Genomic DNA, 15,053 nt, shown 5'->3' with positions numbered 1-15,053 from the left:
CGAAGAACACATTTTGGGCACACAATGCTATTCTATAACGAGAAAATTAAAGGAATTGTAGATACATGCTGAAAAATGTATCTTTCAAAATTTTTTGTTCCATGCCTAGAATATTTAGATTCCAGGATTTATCTTTTCTTGAGCATTTACTTAGTAGTAGCTGTAGGAAATATGCAATGGTTTGTTTTGTCATAAACATTTTTTTTAGAAATTCGTGAAAATCAGTTTAATAAGAATAACTGAGAAAATAAAACCCATATACCATAATTTATATTAAACTAAATCTTAAAAATCTTTCTTCTCTTTTATTGTACTTCCTATATGTATTTAAAATGAAAAATGAAGCTTTGTATGTAAATCAGAAATGGCTTTGATTATAGGTAACGGAAAATCCCAACAGATGGCCAAAAAGCAAATTTAAAGGAAATTCCTTTGTGTCACATAACAAAATGACTAGAATGAAGCCATTGTCTCTGAAATATTCTTAGCCTTTTTTCTCATTGTAACAAAGATGGCTATCATCACTTCAGTCTTGAAAGTCTTGGCAATATCAGGAAAGAAGCTTTGCCAACCACTTTTATCTAGGAAAACACAATGTTCTCAAAGCTTTCCAAGAGACCTTTTTTTACTTCTCACATGATGAGTTCTAATTTACAGGAATCCTGAGATATTGAGAATTGGCATTTTCAAGCTGATATGTACATACAAAAAGAAGAAGGAAGATAAATTAATAATTCATCCAACAGCATCTAAACAAGGATATTCTGTACATTTTAAAAGTTCATAGATTTAGCTAATAACAGATTAGGAAAAAAAAGCATGTATCTTGGAACTTCAATATAATTATTTTGTCAGTCTGCTAATATAATAATATGACTCAAGTTATCACTACTGGAATCAACAGAAAATGATTGATGTATTGAAAAATAAATTCTTACAAATTAAAAAAACTTGCGGAAAAATTTTAACATGGTTGCTTAACTTTATTTTCTTGACATTAATGTAGATGATTTGTTAAGCATTCAAATTATACTACCTTGAATTATAGTAGATAAATGAATCTGAAATAGACTAGTGAAAGCCCGTGATTTTGCCCAATAGGTGATGCTTTTATTTTCTTGCAGCATTACTTTATAGTTTATTTATTATCATTTCAAAACGTCCCTAAGCTTTTTTCATATCTGTTTTGTTAGCATAGAATGATATTGATTGCTCTATATTTCTAAATAGTGTAGCTTTCTATAAAGCCACCTAAGGTAACAGAAAATATTGATCCAAAATATAGAATCTGTATGTAAAATCCACAACAAGAATGCATTCAATTGAATATTCAAATATTTGATATTACTATATTTTAAAATGTGCTATTGTTCAATAATGCAGATATGTTCACATGTACATAAATCTCATAAATGACTCTTGATTCATGATCTTTCATAAGTAAATGTTGATAGAAGTGATTACCTCTTTTCTACTCTTGATGTTACCTTACTGTTTGGCAGAATCTCCACTGCCTGAGAATCCTGGCTTCTACTTTGTCCTCACACATGATGTAACAGTTGACATGTAAACATTTACCTAATTGGTGAATTTTGAATAAGATACTGACCATGAGTAGTCCAATCTTGCCTTGATGTTGTTTTCATTTTCTTTCCTCCCACTACAGATCCTTATTTCCAAGGAGACATGCATTATGCTTTGTTTCTTCATGCCTTAAGTTTTATACATTTATACCACAGTATAACTATATACCATTGTCAATTTCATCACAGTACTTTGATCTTCAATAACTAAATCCTGTGATAATTTTAACTCTTTAAAAAGCAAAGCTAGAGGCATTACACTACATGATTTTAAAATATGTTACAAAACTATAGTAATCAAAAGAGCATGATACTGGCATAAAAACCGACATATCAACTAATGGAACAGGATAGAGAGCCCAGAAATAAATCCACGCATTTAAGGTCAATTAATTTTCAGCAAAAAAGGCAAGTGCACACAATGGGACAAAGATAGTCTCTTCAATTAATGGTGTTGGAAAAACCGAATGTCTGCATGCAGAGGATTAAAAGTGTACCCTTATCTTACTCTATACACAAAAATTAAGTGAAACAGGATTAAAAACTTAAATGTAGAACCTGAAACAGTAAAACTGCTAGATGAAAACACAAGGAAAAAAGCTTTATGACACTGGACCAGGTAATGACTTTTTTCTTTCAATATGACCCCAAAAGCACAGGCAACCAAATCAAAAATAGACAAAGGAGATTGCATCAAACTGAAAAGCTTCTGTACATCAAAAAGATCAATTAACATAATAGACAATCCACAGATTCCCCTTCTAGAAAAACATTTGCAAAATATACATCTAAGAAGGAGGTAATACCCAAAATATATAAGGAACTCAATTAAATAGCAAGAAAAGAAATAATCAAATTAAGTTCTAGCAAGCAAAATGGAAAAATGTCCCCTTCTAGGAAAATAGCATCATTACATTTTCCTCCTGACGAGATATATTAGGCCAATTTTGAATTGCTGTAAAGAAAAACTTGAGACTGGCCAATTCATTAAAAAAGAAAAAAAAAGAGGCTTAATTGGCTCAAAGCTCTGCAGGCTAAACAGGAAGCACAGTGTCGGCATCTGCTTCTGGAGAAGGCCTCTAATGATGGGCGAGGGAAATGGGAAATCCAGCATGTCACATGGTGAGAGTCGGAACAAGGGAGAGGGGGAGGAGGTGCCACACAATTTCAAACAACCAGATCTCACAAGAACTCACTTTCTCCCTGACAGAACCAAGGGGGATGGTGTTAAACCATGAGAAACTGCCCCACGATCCAACCACCTCCTATCAGGCCCCACCTCCAAAGCTGATTATTCCATTTCAACATAAGATTTGGAGGGCTAAAATATCCAAATCATAGCATAATATATTATGAATATCCATACACATTAATATAAATTAATAAAATCATATTTTAAAGTTGTATAATTATTGTAGTATACATGACATAATTTTACACAATGATTTCTCTATTAATGGTAATTCAGAATTTTTCTGCATTTGTATTACTAAAAATACAATAGAATAGCCATCCATATTGTTATGGGTTAAATTATATTCCCCCAAAGTTTATGTGTTGGAGTTCTTACCCTCATTACCTCAAGATGTGACTGTAGTTGGAGAAAGAGCTTTTCTAAGAGTAATTAAGTTAAATGAGGTCATTAGAGTGGGTTCTAATCTAATGACTGGTGTCCTTTTATAAACAGAAGATTAGGACACAGATATGTACACAGGGAAGATCATGCAAAATGAGAGCCATCTACAAGCCAAGGACAGAAGTCTCAGAAAGAAACCAGCTGTGTTGACATCTTGATCTTGGACTTGTAGCCTCCTGAACCGTGAGAAAATAAAAGGCTATTCTTTTTATTATTTATTTATTTTTTTCCTTGTTTATTTTTTTGAGACGGAGTCTTGCTCTTTCACCAGGCTGGAGTGCAGTGGCACGATCTCAGCTCACTGCAGCCTCCGCCTCCCAGGTTCAGGCAATTCTCCTGCCTCAGCCTCCAGAGTAGCTGGGACTACAGGCACGCGCCACCACGCCCAGCTAATTTTTCTGTATTTTTAGTAGAGATGGGGTTTCACCATGTTGGCCAAGATGGTCTTGATCTCCTGACCTCATGATTCCCCCTCCTTGGCCTCCCAAAGTGCTGGGATTACAGGTATGAGACACTGCTCTCGGCCAAAAGGCCATTCTTTAAGCCACTCAGTCTGTGGTACTTTGTTATGGCAGCCCTAGCAACTTATGTACCTGAATCCTATTTTTTAAAGAGACACATTTATTATTTTGCTTTATGGATATTTCTATACAGATGAGCTTCAATGGTGGAATTGTTGGGTTAGTATGCATATAGACTTTTATTTAAATAAGCACTGGCAGATTTCTTTCTATAATGTTTTTAACAATATGTACTATAAATGTTTATTTGCCAAGGCTTTCTATTCTGAAGATTTCTACTAGTTTAATTATTAAAGGTTGATATATACATCTATGAATATATACATTTATGCATATATATAATACACACACATACATATATGTCAATTTTATTTCCCAATAACTACTAGCAAAATTGACACTTTTTTTGTTGCTAGCCATTTAAGTTTGTTTGTTTGTTTCAGCCAATTTTTTGTTCATATCACTTCCACAATTTTTTTTGGCTAGTAGTAATTTTGCTTGTTGGTTATGTATTTTTCCAACCTTTAATTTTAATGTTTTTAGTCTTTGGTTCTCTGGGAGTAACATATAAATTTCACACAGCTGCAATATATTTGGATTCCCTAAGCTGATATTCTCTCACTTTATTTTTTATTATAAATAAAAAATTTTCAAAAGACAATTTGACAAAGTCTAAACTTCTGTCTCTCTCCTCTCCTACGGCTTTGCCCCCTCATTACCCTCTCCCTCTTTCTCTCCCTTTCTCTATTGTTTTCTCCTCAAATGATGAAACAATATGAATGTCTTAGAGTACCTAAAATCTGTATGATAGCAAATACCAAGATGCTATTACAAAAAGGTCTCACGGTTTTGGTTTATGTGTGGTAATTTATTTCCATGCTGACCCAAGCTAACAGGACAGCTCTGTTCTATTTGGTTATGCAGGAACCTTGGTCCCTATTTTCTCGTTGCTGTGTTATATCCTGGGACATTGATCTCATTTTTACTCTAATTTCTGCATTCAAGGTGAAAGGTGCTCACTGCCGCAATCACATTGCAGACCATGGAAAGGCAGCAAAGATGAACTCCTGAGCAAGCAGCTTTTCTTTAATTTGCAGATATTCTGAAAATTGACCACATCAGATATGCTTACGTCTAATTAAACTGAAATCTAATCACAGAAACACCAATGGCTGAAACAGAGGCTGGGAAATCTACATTTTAGATATGTTTTATCTATAGATGTACTAATTTGCATTTGCCAGGGCACTGTAAAATCTCTGAGTGAATTCTCTTTCTTATGCTCCCTGAATTTGAGCATTTCTGCCCATTTGCAATTCCAGAAAATTGTCTAACTTTGTTCATTTGAATATTGTGTCCCCAAAGCAATATCATTTTCTGGGAAATCTGAAATATGTTGACCTCTGTCATTTGGGATTCTATTTCAATTTACCTCTGTTTTATATATTGCAACTGTTTAATCACTTGGTGCTTTATTATGAATTACTTCTTCATATCTTTCTTTTTACTAATTATCTATAGATTAATCTAACTTTCTACTTTATATAGCCATTTCATTTTAATCTTAGTGCCTAATCTACTCAACATAAATATATACAGATATAAAATTATGTTCTATAAGTTCTATTTTACTTATTTCTAAATATTTCAATGCTTTTTTCATAATGCAGCCCCCATAATGGATTCTTTATGTCTTAAATACTCATATATGTATGCATATAAATTTATTTATTTTTAAATCTGTCTAAGCTACTTTAATTTGAAATTTATTGGTGTAAATAATTTGGCTGTTGATTGTGTTGGCAGTCTTATTTGCCGAGGATAAGCTCTTCATGAGTTCTGACTTGGGATTATTTATTTATCTTTAGATCGCTATTATCAGTGCTAATTGAGTGAAGTTTGATATGAACTTTGTGGTTGGGCTGTGGAAAGGAGCCCCACTTGGTCCAGAGTCTGAGAGTAAAATGGGTCCCACTCTTGCTCGCTTGCCTGTGGAGCCTCACACCCCTCTGGGTTGGCACTTGCTTCTGCTATTGCAGGTTCCAAGTATAGGCTTGCCTGGCCCAGCCCTGCTAGCTTCATTGACTCCCACCCTTACCCTACACCTCAGAGGCCGAACTAGGGACCTCTGAACCACTGAATGTTCCACTGGCCAACCTATCACCTGGGACACCCACGTGCCCCACCTGGTTAACAAAGGTCAAGCATAAACCCACTGTCACTGCTGCAGTTGGCTGTCACATGCAAGTGATACCTACGGGCGTGAAAGTCAACCTGCACAGTCCATCACATCTGCTGACAGAAGTGCACAGCGCTTGGGAAAAAGACAAGCTTCTCACTACCTCTGCTCTCTGCTACTGCCATCACCCACATCATCCCAGCTACCCAGGAGGCTGTGAGCTCACTCACCTGCCCAGTACACGACTACTACAGCTGGCATTTGAGAATGCCGCCACCCTAAGGCTATTTATAATCAAGGAAACCACACTGAGTATTCTCCACTGAAGCACTCCAGAAGCAAAGCCAAATGACCTCCATCAACATACATCCTAGTCACATCCTGAAAAAAAGTCCTGCCCCAATGAAAGTAAATTGAAAAAGAAGTGACTGTTTCTTCAGGTGTGAAGAAATCAGGGTAATAATACTGGAACTATGGAAAAGCAAAATGCCATTACTGTGTATATATCCAAAGGACTATAAATCATGCTGTTATAAAGACACATGCACACGTATGTTTATTGCGGCATTATTCACAATAGCAAAGACTTGGAACCAACCCAAATGTCCAACAATGATAGACTGGATTAAGAAAATGTGGCACATATACACCATGGAATACTATGCCGCCATAAAAAATGATGAGTTCATGTCCTTTGTAGGGACATGGATGAAATTGGAAATCATCATTCTCAGTAAACTATAGCAAGAACAAAAAACCAAACACAGCATATTCTCACTCATAGGTGGGAATTGAACAATGAGATCACATGGACACAGGAAGGGGAACATCACACTCTGGGGACTGTTGTGGGGTGGGGGGAGTGGGGAGGGATAGCATTGGGAGATATACCTAATGCTAGATGACGAGTTAGTGGGTGCAGCGCACCAGCATGGCACATGTATACGTATGTAACTAACCTGCACAATGTGCACATGTACCCTAAAACTTAGAGTATAATAATAAAAAAAAATTAAAAAAAAAGAAAAAGCAAAATGTTATGACATCTTCAAAGAACACAGTAATTCTCTAGCAATGAATCCTAAAAAATGAATTTTTGAAATGATATGAGACATTGTCTCTATATGCTATGTTTATTTTTGCTTCAATTCTACTAGGTGAACCAAAGATATTATCAGTTCATACATATTATATTCTAGGTTGAAGCTGTTGAATCAAAGATATAGTATGAGTGTAAACTGCTAAATTTGCTTAAACATAGGGTTTTGCCACAAAATTTTAGTTTAGTGTTTTTTTTTTCCTCTTATCCCTACCCAAACTTTTAAAGCAAGGAACTAGACAGGAAGAAAACACACACACACTCACAAACAAACAAACAAACAAAACCTTTGTAATCTCTCTGTGGTAGTTGTAAACGTATGTTTGGCCTTTTGGTGGCATTTATTTTTAAGCTTCACCTTTCTTATCTAGAATCATGGCCTCATCTGATGAATTTCTGTAGGCATGTAATCTTAGGTCCTTCTATTATTGGTACAGGAATAGGCATGTTCACTCACACTTAACAGTATGTTTTAAAATAATTTTTAAATTGAACTTCAGTATGTTCCTTATTTTTTTAATTCAGTCATGCATTTAAATGGATACAGGCAATATTTTAGTAAGAATCTCTAGGCAAATTTTAGCACAAGGTCTTACATGTTTCATTTAGTTTGTTTTATTGCTAGAAACAATTTATGACTGATTTATGTGTGAATAGCCTTGTTTTATGCTTTGAAAATGTCCTCTCAAAAAATCAATTGCAGAAACTTAATTGCTAATGTAATAGTATTAAGAAGTTGGCTCTTTAAAAGATGATCCTGTCATGGGAGCTCCACCCTTGTGAATGGGAAGGTTCTTATGAAAGAGGCTTCACTCTGCACTCAGCTTTCTTGTCCTTCTATCTCTGCTTTGTGAGGACACCGTATCCTTCTCCTACAAAGAATGCAGCAACCAAGCATCTTGGAATCAGAGAGCAGCCCTGACCAGACAACCAAACACGCCAGTGCCTTGACTTTGAACTTTGCAGCCTCCAGAACTGTGAGAAAACAAATTTCTGCTTTTTATAAATTATCCGGTTTCAGGTATTTTGTTATAGCAGCATAAACAGGACACCTTTGTAATCTCTCTGTATCTGTAGAGACTGTATGGTCTGCTTTATGTGAATGGCTGCATACAACGCTAATGTTCTCCATTGAGGCTTTCTTATAGAAGAAAAATTAAGGTCTAGCCTTGTTCACATAGGAGTAATAATTAAATAATATTATAAGAGGGTAGATACTGAGCCATAGGCTGGTACTTTCACTAGATTAGCCATTCTCATGTGGATTTCCATGCAATGGAGGTTTAGCTCCACTGCTTTCTTTTTTGGGGGGAAGACATCAGGACCAAAAGTTGTAAAACTTTTACAAAAGTAGCCTCAGTGGAGAGCACCAGCATAATGAGTAAATCTTTCTTTTTTTTTCAGAACAGGGACAAAAGCAGAAATCAGGTTATCTTTATAAACAAGTGACAATATATGTTAAGCAAATTTTTTTTGGATTTTGTATTCCTTTATTTGTAAAATGAGTCAAAAATGACTTTAAAAGTAACTTTTGCCTTTCAGTTTCTATGAATCATAGCAAGTTGAGTATATTTTGTGGTAGAAGATTAATTTTGTGCAGTCATACTATGTAGGTGATTTAATATCAAACCTATTTAGTAACAACATATAATTTTCAGACCAATAAGTACAGTGTTATTTATGTAGGCTTAACATGCAAAATGGTTCTGTTTTGAATTATGATCTAGAAAAATTAAGCAACAATCTAATGGTTTTCACTGACATTTAATTCCACAATAACTGATTACAGTATTATTTTTCCATTATATATTTGAGCCTAATATAACTTTATAGTGTTATAAATAATTTAGCTTTCTTTCTTAGTGTTTCTTTTGGTATATCAATATTCTATAGTATTCACGCATTGCACTTATATTTTTTATGTTAACATGATTTATCTCATGTTACATTTTAATCACCTTGTTATATTCTTTAAAATTCAACTAGCATATTAATTTAACTTTATTGGCATAATTTATCTACATTATTTTCTCTTTAATTTGTAGAGGTGGAAGGAAACATTTAATGTATTCATGTTACAAATTGATGTCCAACAAATCTATGCTTATGGAAACAATAAATAAGAAACATTTCTAAAAATTATGGCATTATTTTAATTTCATCCTAAGGTGAAATTTTAAAAATAATATCCTTGACGTTTTAATAATTTGACACTGATTTTTACTGAACTCTGGTCTAATTTTAATTATACATGTAAAGTTTATACATTTAATGAAGAACAACTCCATCCTATTTTGAAAAAATCTGTTATAAAATGTCTAGATAATTCCCATGAAAACATATTTACCTAAATCTTGCAATAAGAATACAATTTATAAGGTTAAAAACTAAAATGACTACTCTTAAATTAATGCAGCAATTATTCGATGTTCCAACAACATCCTGATAACATATGTAACAAATTTTGTTTTATCTTCAACTATTGTTGCTTAAAGTGAATACTTCTTTTAAATATTTTGATATTACAATTAAGTTAAATATTTTTTATTTTTAAGTATCTCCTTGTTTGTTATAGTAGTAAACATTGTACTATTCTTTATGTCTAAGAATGCCCTGATTTAGTTTGTTTGTAACACTGAGATATATAATTTAGAATGAAAATGTGTTTACTATTCAGTTGTTTCCAAAAGATTTATTTAATAATAGAAAATGGTGTAATAGTTATTATGCATTCAATATATATTTACTTTGGGAAAACTGAAAAGGCCATTTATATATATTATAAAATATATATAAATAATATAAGAAGTAAAGTTATCAGTAATAAAATTAATAAAATAAATGAAAAGAATATATATTGATAACTTAATGTTATAAATGAGGAAAACATGTTTTAGGTGTCAATGTAAAAAATAAAAAGAAAAATTAAATAACTCACGTTCTCTGATGGAAGTGTTGTAAAGCTCATTAAACATGGGCAAATACAAAATCCATAACCACCTGAAAAAAAAAGCCAATAAATAATAAATTGACAATTAAAATTTAAAAATTATCTGAAAACCTTGTAAACATGTCTTATAGTAATAACATATCGAGTAGGAAATACTGTAAAAATGGACAACTGATAAACTATTGACTTTTTTCTTTTTTGAGATGAATTCTTGATCTGTCACCCAGGCTGGAGTGCAGCGGTGCAATCTCGCTTACTGCAACCTCTGCCTCCCGGGTTCAAGTGATTCTCTCTTGCCTCAGCCTCCCGAGTAGCTGGGATTACAGGCAGGTGCCACCACGCCTGGTTAATTTTTTAATTTTTAGTAGAGACGGGGTTTCTCCATGTTGGTCAAGCTGGTCTTGAACTCCTGACCTCATGATCCACCTGCTTTGGCCTCCCAAAGTGCTGGGATTACAGGCGTGAGCCACCGCGCTTGGCCAACATTTTTAATAGTAAGTGAAAACATACTTACTAATGATTAATTTGGGGGAAAGGAAAACAATATGATAATGAGTTACAGATATAGCCTAATTGATTAATATATATTGTGGCTGATAAATAGAAATAAAAACAAGAGGAAATAAAAAATATGGATTTATAGAAGACATCGATGATATATATACTTTCAGAAAATCTGACACAATAATACTAAAACTGTTTATTAATATTTGTTTTTAGCTGGAGATTATACGTACAAACTCTAAAGTGTGTTTTTACATATCCTGATCAGATGCAAGAAAAAGTTCAAATTAAACCCTCTTCATAATATGCATGAGAAAAATTCATTTCAGAATTTTAGAACATAGGTTCAGTTTGAAAAAAAAACAAGTAAACAAGAACTAAAAGAATAAATCAGTAATAAACATTAACAGGTCTTTCCAATCCTGGGCTATCTGACCTTTAAAACGTTGAGCCAAAAAAAAAAAAAAGAAAAAAACAGCAACAACATGTTTGAGTACTTGTATTCAGAGATTAAGGGCCTGTATTAACCAAAAATTTATGTATATATTCATTGAGGCTCTGATAAACAAAATTTATTCAGATGATTCTTCTTAAAAATCTCAGATAAATACTGCAAATGCCAGAAATATTGGGAGGTTGAGATTGGCATGATGGAAGCCCATTTTCATAATTTCAGGTGTCAAAGGCAAAACTTATTATTAGGGTTTAAGTAAAATAAACATGATGATGATGCAGTTTGAAATTTAGAATATATTGTATGCTTCATTCTTTAATAGTTCCAGATAATTAGGCAGTAAATAGAGCATAAGTAAAACCTTCTTAGACCTGGATATTGGACTAGAAAATCTTCTCTCTGGGAGTGAGACCATTGCATATAAAAATGTATTGGATGTGTACAATAATGTTTTATAAGAAGAACATTTTTAATAATGTTAATTATTTTACTACTTATTCTCTAAATAGTAACAATAAATTGCTATAAGTTGAAAACCAAAAAGCAAATAAAGAAGATTATTCCAAAATGTTTGTTATGCCGTCTAAGATTTATTAAAAAAACAAAATATCAAAGAAATGTCAAGTGATCTAGCAAAATTTTAAAAAAGTACTTAATTCAAAAACATAAAAACTATAGTTTAGTTGGTAATACATATATAAAATATTTTAAACTGTGTAGTTTTTTTTAAATAGGACAAGTCTTATACTGTATGATGTCTAATAAAGTCTTATTTTTGGAAGTCAAAAATAACTTTTTTAAATAGGAAAAGGTATTTCATATATATAATATATATTTTATATATATAATATATATTATATATAATATATATTTTATATATATAATATATATTATATATAATATATATTTTATATATATAATATATATTATATATAATATATATTTTATATATTATATATAATATATATTTTATATATATTATATATAATATATATTTTATATATATTATATATAATATATATTTTATATAATATATATAATATATATTTTATATATTTTATATATAATATATATTTTATATAATATATATAATATATATTTTATATATTTTATATATAATATATATTTTATATAATATATATAATATATATTTTATATATTTTATATATAATATATATTTTATATAATATATATAATATATATTTTATATATTTTATATATAATATATATTTTATATAATATATATAATATATATTTTATATAATATATATAATATATATTTTATATATTTTATATAATATATATTTTATATATTTTATATAATATATATTTTATATATAATATATATTTTATATAATATATATAATATATATTTTATATATAATATATATTTTATATAATATATATAATATATATTTTATATATAATATATATTTTATATAATATATATAATATATATTTTATATATTTTATATAATATATATTATATATATTTTATATATATTATATATAATATATATTATATAATATATAATATATATTTTATATATTATATATAATATATATTTTATATATTTTTATATGTAATACATATATTATATATTTTATATATAATATATATATTTTATATTTTATATATATTATCTATACAATATATATATTTTATATAGTATATATAATATATATATTTTATATGTTTTATATGTAATATATATTATATATTACATAATGTAATATATATTATATATTACATAATGTAATATATATTATATATTACGTAATGTAATATATATTATATATTACGTAATGTAATATATATTATATATTACGTAATGTAATATATAATATATATTACGTAATGTAATATATATTACATTACGTAATATATATTATATATTACATTATGTAATATATATTATATATAATATATTACATTATGTAATATTTATATTATATATATTATATAATTATATATAATATTTATATTATAAATATTAATATTATATATAATTATCTATAGCCTATATATAATAATTATATATATAATATATAATATATATATTAGGTGGTGTCTTGCTCTGTGGCCCAGGCTGGAGTGCAGTGGCGCGATCTGGGCTCACTGCAACCTCCACCTCCAGGGTTCAAGCAATTCTGCCTCAGCCTCTTGAGTCGCTGGTATTATAGGCACCTGCCACCATGCCGGGCTAATTGTTCTATTTTTAGTAGAGACAGGGTTTCACCATTTTAGTCAGGCTGGTCTCAAAATCCTGACTTCATGATCCACCTGCCTCTATCTCCCAAAGTGCTGGGATTACAGGCATGAGCCACTGTGCCCGGCATATTTCTTTTTAAAACTTAACTAAATTTTATGGTAACTATTGTGATGTCTATATCAAAACACATATATGAACCTATTTGGATTCAAACAAAACAGGAACATGAAAATTCCAAGTAAGTTTTGATTCTGATGAAAAATAAATGAAATAAATCAAAGTGTCATGAGAGATCCAACCTCTGATACTATATTTACAATAAGTGCATAGTTAAGGAACAAGTTCCATTAGGGTTCAAAAAGTAAGTTAATTACTTTTTAAAAAATATTCTTACATGTAGAAATTTAAGTCTAGATATGGAAGGAAGGGGAGGTTGTAGAGGAAAGGTAAACATTTAATTTTGCAGATGCTGCCTAGAATCTACACAAGCCTGTTTTTCGAGAGTCTGAAACACTTATTTGTGTTCAACTGATCTATTTTATTAAGGTTAAAGGTGCTAGAAATCGACTGGAAACAAAATAAGAGAAAGAAAAATTAAAAAAAAACATTAATAAGGGTATTTAAAACGATATAGCCATGTATTTGTGAGACCATTAAAAATACTTGCGTTACTTCCAAACTAGAGATTGATTAATCCAAAGAAAGCCTCACAGATTTTTGTTCTAGCCATGATAGACTAGCTATATTAAACTTATCTTTCTGCTTTAGACAAATATGAAACTTAAATTGAGTATGTAGTAAAAGGAAAACTCTGGCTGGATGCCATGGCTCATGCCTGTAATCCCAGCACTTTGGGAGGCCGAGGTGGTCTGATCACAAGGTCAGATTATCGAGACCATCCTGGCCAACATGGTGAAACCCTGTCTCTACCAAAATACAAAAAGTTAGCTAGGCGTGGTGTTGAGCCCCTGTAGTCCCTGCTACTCAGGAGGCTGAGGCAGGGGAATTGCTTGAACCTCGGAGGCGGAGATTGCAGTGAGCTGAGATCCTGCCACTGCACTCCAGCCTGGTGACAGAGCGAGACTCCATCTCAAAAAACAAAAAAAAAGGGAAAATTCCTTTTGTTAGTTGTGGGGAGTAAGAAATGCAAGGTTGTATCCTTGAAATAATAGAGGCAATTTGGGTCAGTCAAATATTTGTCTCAGCTTCTCCAAGGAATATTTCTTGGCTTGAAAGCAGGGAGATATGAGCAAATATAAATAATCTTCCCATGCAAAGAAGGAAAAAATCAAATTTCAGACAGCTGAGGTGGCTTCAGATTGGGATTCAGGTACCAGATGGGGGAAGCCAAGGAGAAGGAAATCCAGAAAACTAAGAAAATTTTCCTTTTATTTTCAGAATTTTTTTCTTTCTCTCTCTCTCTCTCTTTTTTTTTTTTTTTTGTCTTTTGAACTACATGTGCACATAGCGACACTTGAAGAGACTGGTAGAGAGCAGCTGCTGGTTGGAATGCACCTGAGTAGATTTTAGCAATTGCACACAGAGTGGAATATAGCAGGGCTTTGGTCTCAGCCAGAGCAGAGATTCCTCAAGCACCCCAGACACTCATTTGAGGGTGCATTAGAGTCATACCCTAGAAGTAAGAGCTATTTTCTATTAGGGGTTAAAAAAGCAAATAAACCACAAATCAATCATATAAAAAACCCTTTCATATTTCCTTAAAAAAATAACTATAACAAAGCATTGGTAGAATTAATGAGAATTGCCAGTAATTTAACTATCTGCCAGGAAAAAATAAGCCAAAATTCTTTACAGAAAGGCCTCTAAAATACATTTTCAACAATCTTGATTAATAATTTCTAACATATACAGAAAATCAGAATAAAGCGATTGATAATGAAAATATAAAATTAT

General features: G+C 31.2%; 1 long non-coding RNA gene across 1 annotated transcript in view; it reads right to left on the bottom strand.

The window, feature by feature from the left end:
* Positions 1 to 15,053, bottom strand: part of LOC134730443 (uncharacterized) — a 400,466-nt gene that overhangs the window by 203,246 nt on the left and 182,167 nt on the right. Inside the window, exon 4 of the long non-coding RNA XR_010112205.1 lies at positions 9,957 to 10,018. This is a non-coding gene — a long non-coding RNA (uncharacterized LOC134730443). The remainder of the gene's footprint in view (positions 1 to 9,956; positions 10,019 to 15,053) is intronic.

This window comes from Pan paniscus, chromosome 4 (genome assembly GCF_029289425.2).
Source record: "Pan paniscus chromosome 4, NHGRI_mPanPan1-v2.0_pri, whole genome shotgun sequence".
NCBI classification, from domain to species: domain Eukaryota; kingdom Metazoa; phylum Chordata; class Mammalia; order Primates; family Hominidae; genus Pan; species Pan paniscus.
Note: the sequence above shows the minus strand (reverse complement) of the source record. Positions and strands in the feature narration are given on the sequence as shown.